This window comes from Aedes aegypti, chromosome 2 (assembly GCF_002204515.2).
Source record: "Aedes aegypti strain LVP_AGWG chromosome 2, AaegL5.0 Primary Assembly, whole genome shotgun sequence".
Taxonomy (NCBI): domain Eukaryota; kingdom Metazoa; phylum Arthropoda; class Insecta; order Diptera; family Culicidae; genus Aedes; species Aedes aegypti.
In genome coordinates this window covers 366,327,004-366,347,361 of record NC_035108.1, presented here as the reverse complement: position 1 = coordinate 366,347,361, position 20,358 = coordinate 366,327,004, and positions in this window count along the sequence as shown.

Below are 20,358 nucleotides of genomic sequence, written 5' to 3'. Positions count from 1 at the left end.
TTCTACGCATAACAGTCCCACTGAAAGTAGTGACCAATTATGTGCTAAGCATACTGCTGTAGATGACCGTTCTTACGTATATATTGTACCGAATGTAGAGGACGTATAACCTCAGGACTATGTTAAGGCATCTAATGAAGGCTCAAGTGACATGTGCCGAACGGAGCCACGTGTGGGGTAGTGAAGAAATACGATTTTATAGTATGGGATGGAAAGCAAAGTTTTCTGTATGTGTGATAATGAGAAAATGTATGAGTAAGTGATAGAAAGAGTGGATGTGTAGGTTAGAGAGTTTCTTCTTTTTCTTTCTGGCATTACGTCCCCACTAGGACAGAGCCTGCTTCTCAGCCTAGTGTTCTATAAGCACTTCCACAGTTATTAACCTTTACGTTACCGGCCTCCGACAAGGCATTTTCAAATGGCTGCCATTTCGTCAATTCCCATTCAATTTTTTTGAAACCACTGTCAGTTTACTTTAAAAAGGTGTCAATTATTTGTCATAAATGGAGAATGCTGAATTCGGAACCATGCCGGAGATATTCCGGATTGTACTGGGGTCACGAGGGTGCCAAATTCGGGAAATGTGATTATTTTTCTATTCATTTCAGCTTCAACACTAAAGTTTTTATGTAAAACGTGAAATAATGGTCGATTGTCATCATTTCAACATAACTCGAATAAGTGGACCGTTCCGGAACATCGTAGCCGGTTCCGCCAGGGCCAGTTTGGGGACATTTCCGTTTCATGTCCAAAACATACCGTGCGACGTCTCAATCTTCATGAATTCGGGAGATCATGTCAATAAAGGAAGAATAAACTAAATTTCAATAGATGTGGCCACTCCTGAGCACCTGACACAGGTTCCGCCAGGGCCTCTTTGAGGACATTTCCATTTTTTGTCGGAAACATACCGTGCGACGTATCAATCTTCGTGAATTCAAGAGAACATGTCAATGAAAGAAGAAAAACTCCGGAAAAAACAAATGTGGCCACTCCAGATCTCCTGGCACAGGTTCCACGAAGGCCTCTTTGGGGACATTTCCGTTTTATGTCCAAAAAATACCGTGCGACGTCTCAATCTTCTTGAATCTGGGAGAACATGTCAATAAAGGAAGAATAAACTAAATATCCATAGATGTGGCCACTTCACAGCACCTGACACAGGTTCCGCCAGGGCCTCTTTGAGCACATTTCCGTTTTTTGTCGGAAACATACCGTGCGACGTATCAATCTTCGTAAATTCGAGAGAACTTGTCAATAAAAGAAGAAAAAGCTAGGTACGAACAGATGTGGCCACTCCAGACCTCCAGGCACAGGTTCCACAATGGTTTCTTGGGGAACATTTCCATTTTATATCCAAAAACATACCGTGCTATAGCTCAATCTAAATTAAAAATAACACGGTAATAAAAGATTTGGCCACTCCAGAGCTTCTGGCACATGTTCCATAAGGTCTTCTTAGGGGATATTTCTACTTTTGTCTCAATATTTGTGAATTGTAAAAAAAACATGTCATTAAAGGAAGAATCAACTCATTATCATGTGATGTGGCCACTCCATAGCTTTTGTTTTATGGCTATAGAACTGGTTCTAACAGGATCATGTGGTGACTGGCGGGAAGAGCACACATGATAGAGACAAACCATCTCTGACTGAGTGTTAATTCCCAATATCAGTCATCGATCGATAGAACCGTTCGGTTGATTGCCGTCAGTATATGAGCACATTGAAGCCTCCTGTATTTTGCCTGTGTTGGTATCAAAGCTCAAAGCTTTGAGCCAACCCTTTTCCAGTAGAGAAGCTAGGCAAAATACAGGACCCTTCGAAGCTTACTGACTTTAAAATGGCTTGCTCAATTTCCACCACCTAATTAAAAAATTTCAATCTTGTCGCTCCCTTGCGACGCCTATGCACCTATTCGTTTCCATCATTTGCTTCTATAGACTCCTTTTAGCTTTGAGTCGCATGACCGCTATAGCCATAAAACAAAATAAAATTTCTGTTTTATATCCATAACAAACCGTGTGACGTGCCAATCTTCGTGAATTCGAAAGAACATGTCAATTAATGAAGTATGAACTCGGTATCAACTAGTAAGATTACTCCTAAGCATCTGGTACTGGTTCCGCCAAGGCTTCTTAGGGGACATTTCAGTTTCATGTCAAAAACCTATTGTGCAACGTTTCAATCTTCATGAATTCGACAGAACATGTCAATTAATGAGGAATAGACCCTGTGTTTCCACTCCTGAGCATCACGTACAGATTCCAGAAAGGCCTATTTTATGACATTACCGATATTTGAATATGTCAATAAATGAAGGATGACCTCGCTGCCAACAGATCTGGCTACTCCAGAGCACAAGAAATAGGTTTCGCCGAAAACATTTTTTGAAAATTTTCCGTTAGTTGAACAAAACATGATGTGCCACGGGTAAAGCATTATGAAAATTTTGAAAAATATTCAAATAAATCTAGGATAAAATATATACAAACTGATGTGGCTTCTCTGTCAGTCTTTATCAGGATCTTTCTGAACAGATGTTTTCCACAATTTTTGGAAAACCTGTTATGCAGATCTTCATGAATACGCCATGGCAGGAATGCACTGTGCAACTAGTTAAAACTCAGCAGGAAGCTGAGAAGAAAACTAACAAGGTTGTTTCGAATATCATCAGAAATCCAACAAGAATCCTAAAAGGGGTTTGGCTAGAATGTTACCAAGAATCTATTGTAAACTTCGAAGAAAATTTTCTATTTATTACTTAATAAATTTGTTGATAAAAACTTAAAAGGAATTCGCTTTGAAACTCCTCACGAATACACTATAAAAACATTCTTATGATTTATGAAATCCCTTTGGCTTACTGACCTTTGGCATATTTACTGCCAATAATTGTTTTGACGATATAAAAAAAGAACAACCCATTGCCCGTTTAAAGAAGTGTAAATTCGACCGAACGTCGGTTCCGTCAATCGTACTGCTTACTAATGAATGGAGGAATTCCACTTGCAACAGAATAAAAATTTTGCTTAGAATATGTTAAGGATTTCATCAGAAATTAAACAATAATCTAGCCAGCAATTATCTAATTTGGAACCCTTTCGAGATTTCATCTATTACTCGCAAAGGGTTTTCCTACAGATTAGTGTTCGGTCCATCGATTGTGTCGCTTGCCCCTACGGGGGAGAGCGATGCAATGGAAATCAGACGTGTCCGGTTCGCGCAGTGCGAAGAAAACTGGTGTAATCCAGTCATAAATGTTTGGTGCATCGATTGTATTGCTTGCATCCGCTGGAGCGAGCGATGGGACCAGCAACACCCACTAACCCAATGTACTTTTCAAGACAATTGTGGACAATGCAGAGGTATATTCAGTCTTTGAACTCTCGATTCGTGCTCTTTGAGAATGGTTCGCTTATCCCAAGCCCCATTCATAAAATCTCTGTGCATCTTCGACTGCTCTGGTCAATCACGGAGTGCATCTATGAAGCTGTCATCTATGCTTGAGCTCATGCTCATTAACCGCAAAGGTTTTACTTATAAATTCTTCATGCATTTTTCTTTTTTCAATTTTTGATGCTTGAAACTCAATAAGCCAGTTTATTCGCCCAAATTCAAATTGTAGGTATTGCTCTGGAGTGGACAAATCTTCTTTTAATGACATGTTCTCTCGAATCCACGAAGATTGATACGTCGCACGGTATGTTTCCGACAAAAAACGGAAATGTTCTCAAAGAGGCCCTGGCGGATCCTGTGTCAGGTGCTGTGGAGTGGCCACATCTATTGAAATTTAGTTTATTCTTCCTTTATTGACTTGTTCTCCCAAATTCAAGAAGATTGAGACGTCGCACAGTATGCTTTGGACATAAAACGGAAATGTCCCCAAAGAGGCCCTCGTGGAACCTGTGCCAAGAGATCTGGAGTGGCCACATCTGTTTTTACCGGGTTTTTTCTTCTTTCATTGACATGTTCTCTCGAATTCACGAAGATTGATACGTCGCACGGTATGTTTCCGACAAAAAACGGAAATGTCCTCAAAGAGGCCCTGGCGGAACCTGTGTCAGGTGCTCTGGAGTGGCCAAATCTATTGAAATTTAGTTTATTCTTCCTTTATTGACATGTTCTCCCGAATTCATGAAGATTGAGACGTCGCACGGTATGTTTTGGACATAAAACGGAAATGCCCCCAAAGAGGCCCTCGTGGAACCTGTGCCAGGATCTGGAGTGGCCACATTTGTATTTTCCGGAGTTTTTCTTCTTTTATTGACATGTTCTCTCGAATTCACGAAGATTGATACGTCGCACGGTATGTTTCCGACAAAAAACGGAAATGTCCTCAAAGAGGCCCTGGCGGAACCTGTGTCAGGTGCTCTGGAGTGGCCAAATCTATTGAAATTTAGTTTATTCTTCCTCTATTGACATGTTCTCCCGAATTCATGAAGATTGAGACGTCGCACGGTATGTTTTGGACATAAAACGGAAATGTCCCCAAACTGGCCCTAGCGGAACCGGCTACGATGTTCCGGAACGGTCCACTTATTCAAATTATGTTGAAATGATGACAATCTACCGTTATCTCACGTTTCACATAAAAACTTTAGTGTTGTAGCTGAAATAAATAAAAAAATAATCACATTTCCCGAATTTGGCACCCTCGTGACCCCAGTACAATCCGGAATATCTCCGGCATGGTTCCGAATTCAGCATTCTCCATTTATGACAAATAACTGACACCTTTTTAAAGTAAACTGACGGTGGTTTCAAAAAAATCGAATGGGAATTGACGAAATGGCAGCCATTTGAAAATGTCTTGTCGGAGGCCGGTAACGTAAAGGTTAACTGAGAGCTTACTATGCCAATGACCATTTTTGCATGTGTATATCGTGTGGCTGTGGCAGGTACGAAGATACTCTATGCCCTGGGAAGTCGAGAAAATGTCCAACCCGAAAAGATCCTCGACCGGTGGGATTCGAACCCACGACCCTCAGCTTGGTCTTACTGAATAGCTGCGCGTTTACCGCTACGGCTATGTGGGCCCCTTAAGTTAGAGAGTTCATAAGATGTAATAAATTCCTATATCGACTCTTCCAGCTACAGGCTTGACAGAAACTCATCTGCGAATTCAAGGTTATTCTGCGGAATTAATATTTAACTCAAAATTCACGATACAAATCATCACACGATTTGACATTTCTTTGGACTTGGTTTGCAATATCATGATATTTGATACATCGCAAATTAAGTTTAAGAACCGCCAACATATTCGCCACTTGCACCGAAGAACCAGTTATCCGTAATAACCCAGTATGTGGTCAGGTCATCTAAAACCTCTTGAACTATTCTTCTTTTGACTTGATTTGCATCATGTTTCATATGTCGCAAGTCTCAGAACCGCCAATATAATAGCCAATTTCCCTGGGGAACAGGGTATCCAAAACAACCTGGCATGTTATCAAGTCATCTAAGAACCTTTGAGCTACACTTCTTTAGCCTTGATTTGGGAATTTATGAAGTTTAATGTTAGGTTTCAGAACCAACAGTTTAGTGGCCATTTCCCCCAGGGAACCGGGAATTCGGAACAATCCGACATGTGGTCAAGTCATTCAAATACATTTGAACCACCTTAAGACTTGATTTGATCCACCTTTGACATTGATATGTCGCAAGCCAGGTTTCAGATTCGCCAATATAATGGCCACTTCCACCAGTGAACCGGTATTCGGAACAACCCAGCATGTGACCAAGTCGTGCAATGTCGGTCAAACTATTTTTATTTAGACTTCGTTTGCTAAATCATGAAGTTGGTTTGTCGCAAGCCAGCCACTCGAAATTAAAGTGGTTACTGATTCTTCAAGTGGGATTATTTCAGTACTTCCCGTGATGAGTCCAAAACAACAATAAATGTCTAATCGATGACCGCGGTTCCAAAAACTAGAAGAATTTTGTGATTGACCCTGAAAATTCAACTGAAATTCATTGAAAAACGGATGGGAAATAGTATTTTGATATTGAAAATTTCAATCAAATTTGACGTCAGGCTCGCATGAATGATGAATGCATCCCGATAATTCAAACACATAAAACGGGTTGTGTTCCACATGGGATGTAAAGCCAACATAAAAAGATGTTCAAAACGATTATCCAAAACACCAGCTAATTCTAAACTGCCTACTGAATATTTTGCTCGAGTTCAACGCAGCGAATAGTATAGTGTGACAGTTATGCGTAGGAATACAGTAGTGGGACAGTTATGCGTGGAAATTCAACAATGGGACAAAATGACTTGGCTTGCTTTTCATTGAGTTTCCGAACAAAGTTAATTTTTGGTGGGTGTTTTCTAAAACTATACGTAAAAATAAACTGTTTGATGACAAAAAGTCAAAATGCACAAAAAGTAACATGGGACAATTATGCGTATAACGGTAGTATATATTGATGGTTTTTCCAGCTGTAATTTTGTCCAACTAGTGCTTGTTGGGGTACAAAAGTGAACCAATAAGGGACTGCCCAAAACCCTCCAACCTCGTGGTCTTTGGCCAAAAAAAAAACATAATCAAAAATTGGTTTGGCGTTTGGCTTTTCTAAGCAAATTCGCGTTACATTTAAATTTTGGTGGTTTGGAACGCTAAGGTTGAAGTTAGTAATTGTTCGTAAATGAAGTTCGTAAATTCTGACATTGGAGATCACTAGGGTAGATGTACCAATAGTGGAGGTACTAAGCACGACTGAACCTCATTTAACCGCCTAAATTCAAGAAGCGCAATTATTGTACATGTTAATGTTGTGACGGGAAGTAACGACCATCCCAAGTAACAATGAAAGCTGAACAGCAAGAGTATTTGCTGAACAATGGCTGATTAATGGTGTACAAGGCTGAACACCGTGACAGCTGAACAATAATTTGAAGCAAAGCTTATTAAACACTCTTATTCAGCAGTATACTCAAAGCTGAATATCAAGTTGAACAAGCTATTTTCCATCTACAATTTTAACTTTTGTTCAGCCATGCTGAACGATATTGATTAAAGGTTATTTAAAGCTTTAATCAAATCAACAGCCATTGTCGAAAAATTGTCCAGCTGTAGGTTGTTAAAAGTATACACACCAACGTTTAGGTAAAACACTAAATTGATTATTAAAAAACAGTTTCATCGAACTCACCGAACAACAAATATTCACATCCCGAAGCGGACATGCCCTAAACACACACCCAGGCCTAGCGTGTGTCGAAAAAGAAAAACACCTGAATTCGGCATCCATGATCTACAGTGACAACAAGATAAAACAAAGATTTCTTCTTCACATTTTCATTTGATTGTACCAACTTTCATTGACAACAATTAAACAGCAGTAATTGAAAATAATCGAGAATTCAATTTTGAAACAAAAATCACAACACACAAAACACTAACTTGTGTTTTTGCACAGCACTGATATCCCTTCTCCAGCCTCAATGCAACCTTGAACATAGTCCTTATTCAGACAGTGAATAAGAAATTACCTTGCTTTTGATAATGCTCACACAGTCTCATATGAAGCAGATGTCAAGGTAGGTGGTTATATATCAGTGGATCTCAGTTCAATTCTCAATTGTTAATGTTTACTTATCTTCATTTTTAAAACCCAGCACACATTTCCCCTATATGTTTGAAATTGTAAGTTGCGTTGATAAAATACAAAACTATGAACCTGTAAATATTTTAATATTTTTTGGTTTACTGTTGAATAATGGATGAATTAGCGATTGTTAAGCTTCCAAAGGCTGCCATCTGTTCTAAAAATAGAATCATCGTTATTGAAATGGGGTTGAATAAGCGTATGATAGACCTTTATTCAGCCTTCCATAAAGCTTCAATTAAGCTTAAGGCTGAATAAAATCGCCAGAATCAGATGTTTAACAGCTGAACAACGGTGTATGCAGGCTATGAACAGCTTTTGTTCAAACAAAGGCTGAATTGAATTAGTTATAAAAGCGTTTGAACAGCTTTAAATTGTTACCTGGGATTGTCTTAATGAGAAAAATGATTTCAACGCAGTAATCCACGGCATGTCAGTGAAAAATAATACCTCCACTATTGGTACACTGTTCCTTTAGTTGCGGTATATTTTGAATATGCGTTCCTATAGTTGCTGCATCCGTTGTTTTCTTATGGGACCCTCCACTATAGGAACATTTTACCGCAACTATTGGTACAACTAAGAAACGTTTTAGCAATTTTAGTGATATTTCATCAGTTTTAAAGCAATTTGGACGCTCTTTTCAACTATTCCGTGTATCAACAAGCCAATACGTCGATTGGCAGTGTCGGTTCTGTGGTTAATGTGATAAAATCAGTGAAAACGGCACTACCGCAACTATAGGAACACCCACAACTAAGGGAACACTTACCCTACTTCGTGATCAATCTAGGTACCGTGTGTGTGTTCAAAAAGCTGAACATGAACACGAGAGCAATAAAATGAACATTGGCGAACGCTCTCAGCTCAAGAGCGTTCAAAACACATCTCTGCCGGAGGGACGAGGTACGGAATCAAGACCAATCGTATTCGGTTTGTGTTGATCAAGTGCAAAAAGCTTCGTGTTCAGCCGAGGATGAAGTACTGGTGAGATCGTTTCATGCTTATGATAATTCATTTTTATCGTTGAAAAGCTACTTTTATTATATTTTCAAACAAGCTATGAATGGTTCGTCACTACAAGTGTCGACTTTTTCGTGTTTCATTTAAACTTAATATACCATTATGTTTTCGTCATTGGTCAAAATAACCTTTGAATAGTTCGACATAATGAATGTCGACGTAAGACATTTTTTGTTGCAACGTAACTTTTTTTTAGTTTTTAAACATACTCTGAATGGTCGACAATACCCGTATTTCTGTTACACACACACTTTCAAAATACACAAACCTTTCTGTCTTCGTCATTACTAAAAATAACGATTGAAATATAATATAATAACTTTAAATAGTTCGATATTATACACTGATAGGCAAAATAAAGTGCCAACCTTACCAGTTTTCGAATTTCTCTCATTGATTTGGTTCAAATTAAGTAAAGTTAACACACTTAAACCTTTTTTGATATTTTATTTGTGATATTCTTTCAAAGTTGCACTTACGAAAATTTGATAAAAAAGAGTTTTACTCAAAGAAAAAGAAAGTCAATTTGTATTGAAAAAAAAAAATAGTGACAAAAAAGTGCCCACTTCCTTCTTGGCCCCAGAAATGATGATTTAAGAAAAATAAAAAGCAATTTAATAGTTAATGGAATCCTCCTCCTTTGACCTTAAAGACTTGCTGGGGGCGCTTCGGCATGCTTTTCACCAGGTTTTGTAGGTGTTGTAGATCTAGTTCTTCCCAGGCGCGCTCCAAGGCTTCAAAATAATTATTTTTGTTGGTAACACAAGTTTTGTTAACCCTGGCATCGAGAATTGTGGAGGCCATTCCAGTGGTTTAATCCGACAAGACCGGAAGAAAGACTTGGTCTTCTTGGCAGTATGCTTCGGGTCGTTGTTCTAGAGAAATATGAATCTATCTTCAAGGCCCGTCGGGATCAGCTAAACCTTCAGATTTTCCCGCAAGATGTTAATGTAGGAATCTGCCGTCATTATTCCGTCGATTTTCATTAGGCTTCCTACTCCACTCCATGAAAAACACCCCCAGACCATCACACTTTTTTTTGTCACTATTTTTTTTTCAATACAAATTTATTTTCTTTTTCTTTGAGTAAAACTCTTTCTTTATCAAATTTTCGTAAGTGCAACAATAAAAGAATATCAAAAAAGGTTTAAGTGTGTTAACTTTAATTTGAACCAAATCAATGAGAGAAATTCGAAAACTGGTAAGGTGGGCACTTTATTTTGCCTATCAGTGTAAATGTCGACTTTTTTATAATTTCATTCAATATATTTTTACTGCGATACAAAAATGCTACACTAGTTTTAAGTGAAGGTTGTATTTTCCCTCCTAATCCATGGATCGCATCACCGGCCAAAGGTGACTATCAGATCTTTCTCCTCCCTCACTAACCACACCTGTCCCGTGATGATTGTGGAGATGCAGAGGTATTCTCGGTCTTTAGAAGCAACGATCATTACATAATAACGTTACTTCACCTTCCTAACTGACTGTAAGGGCTTGGCCGGCGCCGTTATTGATCAATAATATGAGAGCTGCTAAAATTGCACTTCGAGAATATGCGAAAATCCCATCCCTTATTCATTTGGATCGAAGTGCAATTCTTAGCGGTTCGGATCAATCAAGGAGTAGCAACCATTGACATGTACAGTCAGTCTATGCTATGCTATGCTATGCTAAAACTTGGATTCTGAATTACAGTATTAAATTCAAAATTCCCTACTTGAAAGCTTCTGATCAATTTCTCAAAAAATATTCAAACGACCACCATTTTTTCTCGTTGCAACCACTCCTTTGCGATTAATGGTATTCCACCTGCCGGTTTATATTCGAAAAAAGAAATGGTATCTAGGCTACTGAGGACTTATATAGGAAGCTCACTGCGGACGGAAAAGTTGAAACATCAAAACACAGGCTGTGAGGTTGTAGTAGTACCCGAGAAGAAGAAACTAACTAATGGATACCAAATTGAAATATTCCATACCAGATAATTTCCAATACTTACAACCTGAATGATGTATGAATGAGCCCTGCGAAAGAGGTAAAATACCTCAAATAATATCTCAAGCATATTCTACGAATACCAAACTGATAACTAGATCAGGTATTGTAATACCTAAATAATACTTAATGGATTTTCATATAATAGTTCAATAGTTCAACCTCCAGCAGACCTCAATAGTTATCGAACACTAACATGATGTATTTTAGAATGCTTTAAACATGTTTTTTTAATACCATTATAATACCAAAATGAGGTATTGACAACTGAACAATACCTAATTATGGTATGATACCAAAATATGGTATGCATAAGGGCATTTTTTTAAATTATCGGACAGGTTTGGGCCGGAGGTTCTCCGATTTGCATGAAATTTTCACCAGAGGTAAAGCTCGTGGATACATGACCAAAAGTGAAATTCAAAAAAATTATAGTGGCCTATTTTCCCGGAAAACTCTAGATGAATTTTCACGATTTCCATATATACCATAAACTTTAAAAATTCATATCTCCTGAACTATGCATCGTAGAACAAAAATCTTTTAGTGAAATCGAAAGGAAATTTCCTCAGCAATCTATTAAAAATATAAAAAGAAAAACATTTCCCAGAAAATTTTTCACCATGGAGAAAATTGTCAGAAAAATAGCGGAAAAACTATTGTCTGTATCATAAAAAAATTTCAAAAAAATATTTTTTGTTTCATCAATCCATACTCTAACTTTCGTCCATAGACGCCAAAGTGGTATCTTTTACCGTTTAGGCAACAGAACTGAAAAACTAATGACCACCCGCACGCTTCCCATAGGAAAATGTGTTCTATTGTGGGCCTCATAATCGTGCGCTAACGGCGGCAGTAATTTACACGCATTGTAAGTGTAACGCAGTAAACTATCCTTCCCTTTCCAGTCAGAAGAAGCTTTTCTTCAATCGGAGCACTCTCCATTGGTCTGTTTGGTGTTTTGTATGTCCTTTATATGTAACCTTTACTATTGATACTAACAGTCTTTAATTGAAAACAATCCAAACATTTAATAATATTGGTAATGATATAGGTAATAGGTACTGACCCTCAGTATCATATAGTTGCCAAGAAAAAGGGATAATTATGCAAACATAAAGTGCTATGTGTAATTTACTTGTTTTTTTAAATTTGGTACAATTTATCGAATAATTAGATAATGAACTAAAAGCGCGCGAATAAATTTTCAGTTTTGTTTTCTATACAAAATGATATGTTTGATATAAATTCTGATTGTTGCTTGGAAGAATATATGTGCATGTATATAATATCAATCAAACGTTATCAGGGACGCCATCTATTGTTCCATTGATGACTGTTGTGGAATATTCCACTGCCAGTCAGCGTGCAGCCTCTACAGTTGGCGCCAACCCAACAGTGCGCCTAACTGTATTGAGAAGCGAACGCGCGTAATGAATAATTATTGTATGTTTTGTCAGTCCGCATTGTGAGCCAATTAACTTGTAAGAATGTATTTTCTCTCGTTTTCCCACGGAGTAGGCATGCTACCTCTCAGTGGCAATAAATCTATTAAAGTGAAAGTCGTCCGTTGTATCGTAAAAGACACAATGTAGGAAAGACGTCCTGGCCGAAACAATATATTTACAATATATTATACAATATACAATATATATACAATATATTGATAAGTTTTCAAAGAGAGTGGATCTTGAGATTTGATCCTTCAAACGTTAGCATAACGGTTGATTGTAACAAGAACTTCCCGTGCGGCTCCCATAGAGGCTGTTAGCTTTAATACTAAATAACGTTGCTGATGAAGGGCACACAAAACACCCAACAGACCAATGGAGAGTGCTCCGATTGACAAAAAGCTTCTTCTGACTAGAAAGGGAAGGATGGTTTACTGCGTTACACTTACAATGCCTGTAAATTACTGCCGCCGTTAGCGCACGATTATGAGGCCCACAATAGAACACATTTTCCTATGGGAAGCGTGCGGGTGGTCATTAGTTTTTCAGTTCTGTTGCCTAAACGGTAAAAGATACCACTTTGGCGTCTATGAACGAAAGTTAGAGCATGGATTGATGAAACAAAAAATATTTTTTTGAAATTTTTTTATGATACAGACGATAGTTTTTCCGCTATTTTTCTGAAAATTTTCTCCATGGTGAAAAATTTTCTGGGAAATGTTTTTCTTTTTATATTTTCAATAGATTGCTGAGGAAATTTCCTTTCGATTTCACTAAAAGACTTTTGTTCTACAATGCATAGTTTAGGAGTTATGAGTTTTTAAAGTTGGAGGTATATAAGGAAATCGTGAAAATTCATCTAGAGTTTTCCGGGAAAATAGGCCACTATAATTTTTTTGAATTTCACTTTTGGTCATGTATCCACGAGCTTTACCTCTGGTGAAAATTTCATCCAAATCGGAGAACCTCCGGCCCAAATCGTCCGATAATAAAAAAAAAATCCCCATAAATTATTCCGAGTTATTCTTTCCTCCTCGGGTCGCGTGATGTGCTAATATCCATCGTATTAAGCTTGGATCAGTGACACCAGCATTGCAGTGAATGATACTGATACAAACCGATGCCAAACAATTCTTTCCCAAAACGGGTTTCACATTGTGCAATAAAATTCTGATAAATCTTGATCATTTATTTAATGTAATGAAATGAAATTATCACTTGCCGTTGTCTCTATTCGTCGTACCCAGTTTCGAATCGGTTGCAATCAGTTTTCAGATTCGTCTCACAACTAACTCATCGTGATATAGTGAGTGGTAAAAATACAACATATTAACGCTATGATAAAATGTTTTACTAGAATAAATTGATCTACGGGCATCTCCCTCCATTGCTTCAGCATGATGAAATATATTAATTTCCTTTAAAATTAATTGTTCACCATCAAAATTCAACCCAAACATATAAACACAATTCCTTTTGTCTGAATAAAAATGACAGCTGCTGCAGCAAAAACAACACAATCAAAGGAACCGTTTTCTACGCCGAACATCGCGACACACATTGTTGCACACAAGCTTTTTTCTCAGTACGACGGATTGATCGTTGTTTACATTCTTAAATATACGCAGTCATTGATTAAATTTTATAAAATTTTGAAAATTATAGAAGTTTTACGGCTTGTGATTGCAATGAAAGCCTTCAGTGAAGAAGTACGAAGGTATTCTGTAGTGACAATAAGTGCCCAGTGGAGTAAGTCACTGGGCCGGGAAGAAACTTGCATCGTAACGTGGTGTGGTTCAGTCGATCTCTCGGATCGTGTTCGTCCATGCGATTCCGGTAAAAAAGTGAAAAGTGGATAATTGAACTGAAGTTATTTATTGAAATACAGTATTTTTTATTGCATTTTTGGTGTACAAGTGTATGAACCATAACAGCTTTCACAAATGTATCTATGTTGCAGGTATGTGTGAATATCCGCCGTGATTGTACTACTTTTCTCCGAATGTCGTTTCCCCGAATGTTGATTCCCCAAATGCCAGTTCCCCGAATGCCATTTCCCCGAATAACCCGCTTCCCCGAAAAGAGTAGCAGTTCAAATAGGTGCTATAATAGTTTTCAGTGGTAGGATGGTGAATTAGAAAGAACGATAAGCAATCAATAGAAGGAGGTATTTTATCATTCTCGACTAAAAATTTATTGCCAAAAATGCCAAGGACGATAAAACTCGTAAGAACCGCCAATCAAATAAAGAAGGGTGCATGTTAGATGACCAGTACGTTCACCCTCCTGATATGTATAAAGTTATGATAAATTTGAGTGCAAAAAACTTTTCGGGGAAGTGGGCTATTCGGGGAAACGGGATATTCGGGGAAACGGGATATTCGGGGAACTGGCATTCGGGGAACTGGCGTTCGGGGAAACGACATTTGGGGAAAAGTAGCACAACCATCCGCCGTAGTAGAACATTTTAAGTTTGACACGACGAATAATAGCGCTGATGACGAAGTAGTACGAAACCCTATTGCAGTGGTTTTATTGCATTTTTGGTGTTTTTTGGCGCACGAACCAGAACATCTTTCACAAATTTACACTTTGGAAGCTTGAATATGCGCTGTAGTGGTAAATTTAAAGTTTGATACGATCAGTGTTGTAAGCAATCTCGGTAGTCAATACGATTTCGCTGATATTCGACAGCATTCACAACATGATTCGTTTGAGCGGAATGTCGAAAAGAAAAATGTCAATCCATTGGCTCTGATCACGACAGCTGCGCTAGGAAACGTTACGGTTTTGTTTGTTTCTGTCATTTTTCGTAATAAAGGCATTGTTTTCACTGTTAGTGTGTCACATTTGAAATGACAAGCTACTCATGTTCTTTATGATCCGATTTGTTAGAACTACATGCAAAACTTAAGATTTATGCAAGTGTCATCGTATCAGACGATATTCATCTGACAGTTTTTTATGTTACTCGATGTTCATTCTACCGTTCTTGTTGCGTGTGACGGTAGTGGATGAATGCAGAACAATGAAATGACAGCTGACCATGGCAACCAAACGAACGTCACGCAAAGTGTCAAATGTTTACAGTACTGGGTACGACGAATAACAGCGCTAATTGCAAAGTAGATCGAAAACTTAATTTAAACAAATAATTTTCCATACAAGCTAGTAATCCTGCACAAGGTTACTGATATAATTAAATCGTGCGCTTTTACAAGCCAATATCTCACAGGCAAGACGTCCCTTGATATTCTCTTAAACGACAATGGATTCAACAACCCTAAATTTAAAAAAAAAGCAGCAGGCATAACATATGTTCTGCATTGCTATCAACAAATACAACTACCAATTATAAAAATGGAATCGCGTATTGCAGCACCTTGAAAAGTTTAGCATCATCTAAATTTAATTTTATTTCGGGATTCCGAAATAAAGCTTCAATGTGATTTTTGGGAACATCTTTTGGAATGTTGCCTTGAGCCACTAAGATTTTTTATCTTAGTTGATTAAACTCTTTTCACTTGGTTTTGGTTGATGCTAAACTTAAAACTTTCGGCAGGTAGTGCACTTGAAAACAAGGACAATTGTAATGGTTCAATGGTCAAAGCGAGGTTTCTAAAAATTGTAAACTATCTTTAAAGCACCACCAGGTATATTTCATTGACCCATTCCTAATTCCTTTCCGTATAGTTCATGAAGGACATTTTAGCGTTGTTTTCAGCTTCAACTATGCTATTTTACTATAAGATTAGACACATTATAAACTTTCGCCAAATCACTGCGATTCAAATACAATGAGATTAAAATTTCTTGATTTTACACATTGATTCATAATGTGAAAAATGATGTAAAATAGTGTTTTCAAAATTCAATACAATTTTTATTTTTTATACATGTGCTATCTAGAATGTCGTGCACTGATTTTCATGAAAATCATTTAAGATTAGAGGAAAAAAACTGATTTTCAGTTTCTTACAAGGTTTCTTAAATAATACTAATGATTCAATGATGGATTCTCGAGCCTTAAAAATGTAAGATTTCTATGTTGGTTTTAATGAATTTAATAGATAGGGTTTGACACTAATTGACCCTTAACTGTGAGATGATCGTACTTCGATTACTCTGATTAATAACGATTACATGTAGATTGCACTATTATTCTGAAAAATAATCGTTGTCATTAGACTTATGCAAATGTTGAAGTTTTTGCTCCCTTATGCTAAAACGGTGTCAATTATGATGAAAATCATTCTCTCAAAATTGGAAGTGATTTATAAGGAATTTGGTTAAGCACACGCCTTTTGACGTTTATATGTAAATTACTATGGAAAAGGCTAACCTTTTCTGTTCAGTCCTCGTCATTATAATCTATGGAAAAGTGAACAAATTTTTTTGGTGTTACAACTTTGCCGAAGACCACATTTTGATAAAACGTAAAGATAATTTGTTATTATTAAGCACGAGCATGAGCATTGATGACCGTACAATTCGTAGTTGCTACTCCGTGATTGACCAGAATAGTCAAACTTGCATAAGGAACCAACATCTGGAGCTTGAAAGAAGCTTACCATCTTCAGTGTCTAATTTCGAGATTTCCAAGTACCGTAATCCGGGGTATCATTAATCAGCGGGGTAACAATGATCGGAATGACCCATCTCGTAAAAAGTTCGTATTCATTGTTGAAATATTTCCAAAGCATGAATTGCGCTTCTCTTTCTTATATTCATGAGCTAATGAAAATTAAGATGTTTTCGAAAATTGCATCTACTTCATGCGTAAAATTAACAACTTTTTGAAACAACGATTTCAATGGTTAAGGATCACACAACCGAAGATTCATGTCTCACATTATTTGTGCAAGCGATATGAGCAAGGAAAATGTGATTCTTACTAAAAATGGCATCGCCAAAAACGATTCCGTTGTCAAAACATTCATAAGAATGTTCAATTAGGCAAAATTAACGAATTACTGTTAAGAATCTAGAGTTTCCTTAGGAATTCAAATCTTCTGAAATCAAAAATACACTATAAAGACACGAGCGGTGGGTACCATTACTTATTTTAGAAATACAAAACTTGTGACATTTGGGTTTTCAAATGAAAAATTTAAAAAATATCTCAAAAACTGATCAATGTTACCCCGAATTACGGTTTTATATAGTCAATAACGATGCTGGCAACGGGTCATTGGGGAAGGGAAGGAATGTTAGTGTGACATGCATCGTTGCAAAAGACCGAGTATAGCACTGCATCTTCATGGTTGTCATGGGAGGGAGTTTTTGTTAGTGAGAAGGATTCACAATACACAATCTGGATTCACCTTGGTTAATGATGCGATTCATGTAGCCTCAGTATATGAAAAATATGTCGACAGTTATTATTTAGAACCATTCAAAGTTTTTATGTAATTACAAGCAGAAGTAATGGTAAGTGTTCTTCAATATGTATTAGGTAAACTATGAATTATAGTTCGCCAACACCGAGTGCCAAACCAATCATTGTTTTTTTTTTCTAACAAATACACAAATGCAACATTCATACCATTTTCAAGATAAAAATATGCGTAAATTCATTCCACTCTTTGGAAATACAAGCATGAATCGAGCTCACCAATTGATGATCCATTGCTGATGGCGGAGTCATTTTTATCACCAACAAGCTTGAAGCATTCGGGCAAGCTTGCTTAGGCTTCACGAAACACTGCCCAGAAAGACGCGATAAAACAGGAAAAAAAAGACGAGTTTGGTCTTCACGAAGCCGTCCGTAAGGATAATTTGTTATTATTGATAACAAAGTCTGAATCATGCTGAGAAGATCATTCAGTTACTTTCAGAGTAACACTGCTTTTTTGCTGTAGAACATAGTAGCCTAGATTACTTTGATTTATTCTTCCCACCAGCAGCACCACTGTTGCCTGCCGAGCAGTTGGTGAAGCATCCTACTTGCAAACTCACATTATGATGATGAATAACAATTTATCCTGACGTCTAATCAAAATGTGGTCTTCGAAAAAGTTGTAGCTGAAAAGATTTCACATGAGAAGAATGTGTTCATTTTAATATAGAATATTATGATGAAGAGATAGAGAGCTGAACTTAAAAAGTTGGCATTTTTATAGCAATCTCCATATAAACCTCAAATGGCGTGTGCACAGTCAAATTTCTTCCGAATCATTTCAAACATTGGGGGGATGCTATTTATTTACCATAATAAAAATGGGTGGGAGCAAAAATTTCAAAATTTGCATCACTCTAGTAATCAAAAATTAGTTTCAATTGAAAGTAATAATTGATTACTGAAATGTTTGTTGAAAACCTTGTGCTGAAATGCAGTTGTTTCTTTCTGGGAAGATGTCTTATCAAATAGATGAATGACTAGTAGGGCGATTCAAATTTCAAAAATGTATGAAAATCCAATCTCCCATATGCTTATTATCATCCTTACAATAAAAATAGTGTTCTGTGAAAGTTTCAGCTTTCTTTGTGGTGATTTGAAGGTGGCCCAAATTACTATGGAGAAATTTCGAGAAATTATCCAAACACGCTAGTACTGTAATGTGAGTAGATACTTGTCATCCCATATTAAAAACTAATTATTCAAACCTTAATGAAGGATGTTGCTGAAGAAGCAAATTCCTTTTGAATTAATTTTGTTTGGGATGTTTGTGCATGTTTGCAGGGTTATTATCACATATTAGGCTATATAATAGTAAACAATCTTATGAATACCTCTTCTGATATCCGTTGGATTGAATTTCTTTCTTCGGAAAATTTCTATATTATAGTTTGAAGAATAAGAATTTACTATGGGATAATTAGCTTGTACTTACATTACAGTACTAGCGTGTTTGGAACATATCTCAAAATTTCTCCATAGTAATTTCCATATAAACCTATATTGTCTTTGGGCCACCTTTAAATCATCACCTAGAAAGCTGAAAATTTCACAGAACAGTATTTTTATGGTAAGGATGGTAATGAACATATGGGAGATTGAATTCTCAAACATTTTTATATTTTGAACCAGCCTAATGACTACCTTAATAAACCTAGTCAGATGAAAACCATCAACCACGTTTGAAGATCAGAATTTCATGGTTACCGTACCTAAAAGCCTTTACATATTGACAACCGCTTTTTAACATCAATAATGTGAATTATATCAATTACCCTGCAACATACAAGGCACGTACGGAATACAGCCATTTCTTACACCCATCTGCTCGATCGATCGAAGCGCCAGTTTATCAAGGAAAGCTGCGGTAGTTAGCGATCAAAATATCACCTTTATCGAACAAATATGGCTCTCCACTGTGCGAGGTACGCATCGTCCACGTCCGGCGAGACTATAAATTTTTGACTCTGACCTTTATCCAGAAGAGGATGATCAAGTACGATCCTCGTTCATGCGAACAAAGTTCTTCTCTGTTTAACATACGGAATAGGGCGTAAATCACATGATTTAGGAAGAATCGCCGATCAAAACAATCATAATTTGTCGGATATTCGTTAAATCGTTCACTCACCCACTTGAGTTGATCATAACATCTTGTTAGCAGCAGCAGCATAGGATTACGTTTCGTAGTAATTGATCAATCTTTACGGTATCTTTTGTAAAGAGGGGTTACTGGAAACTCGATGACACTGACCTGTCCCGAGAGCGTAGGTCATCGGTCAGGAAACACTTAGGTTGAGAAATATCATCTTTTTTTATCTGATGAATTCGGTACCATTTCAATTGATAATTGATGATGGTGGAACACCAACCCTCTAATTCCCAGTCTTCAGGTTCTTATTGATTTAAGACACCACGAATCAGATGGATGCTAGTTAATCATGCTGCTATGTTCAAACATAGATATAATAGATTTTTCGAATTAATCACCAAAATTTGTAATACCAATTCTACAAAAATTGTATAAATTTGATTATTTCTTTTTTAAACAATTTAATGTAAAGCACCATATTTTGGTAAAAAAAATTCAACTTAAGTGTTGGGGTAGAAAGGGTTAAATTCGTTACGGTGGCACGCAATAGTTGTATCGGAGTGCCTTATCGTAGAGTTTAGTTTGTTAGACATACACGTTCAGTGAGATCGCCATTGCAATAGAAGCAGCGTGAATTTGTTGATGGTTATTCAAGACATGCATAATCAATCTTATGATTTGATGTAACAATCTTCGTAGAATACTGTGGAATGATTATTTTCGATGTTGCATCTGAAATCTAAAATAAAAAACAGGTTTTCAGAGGTTCATTGTTG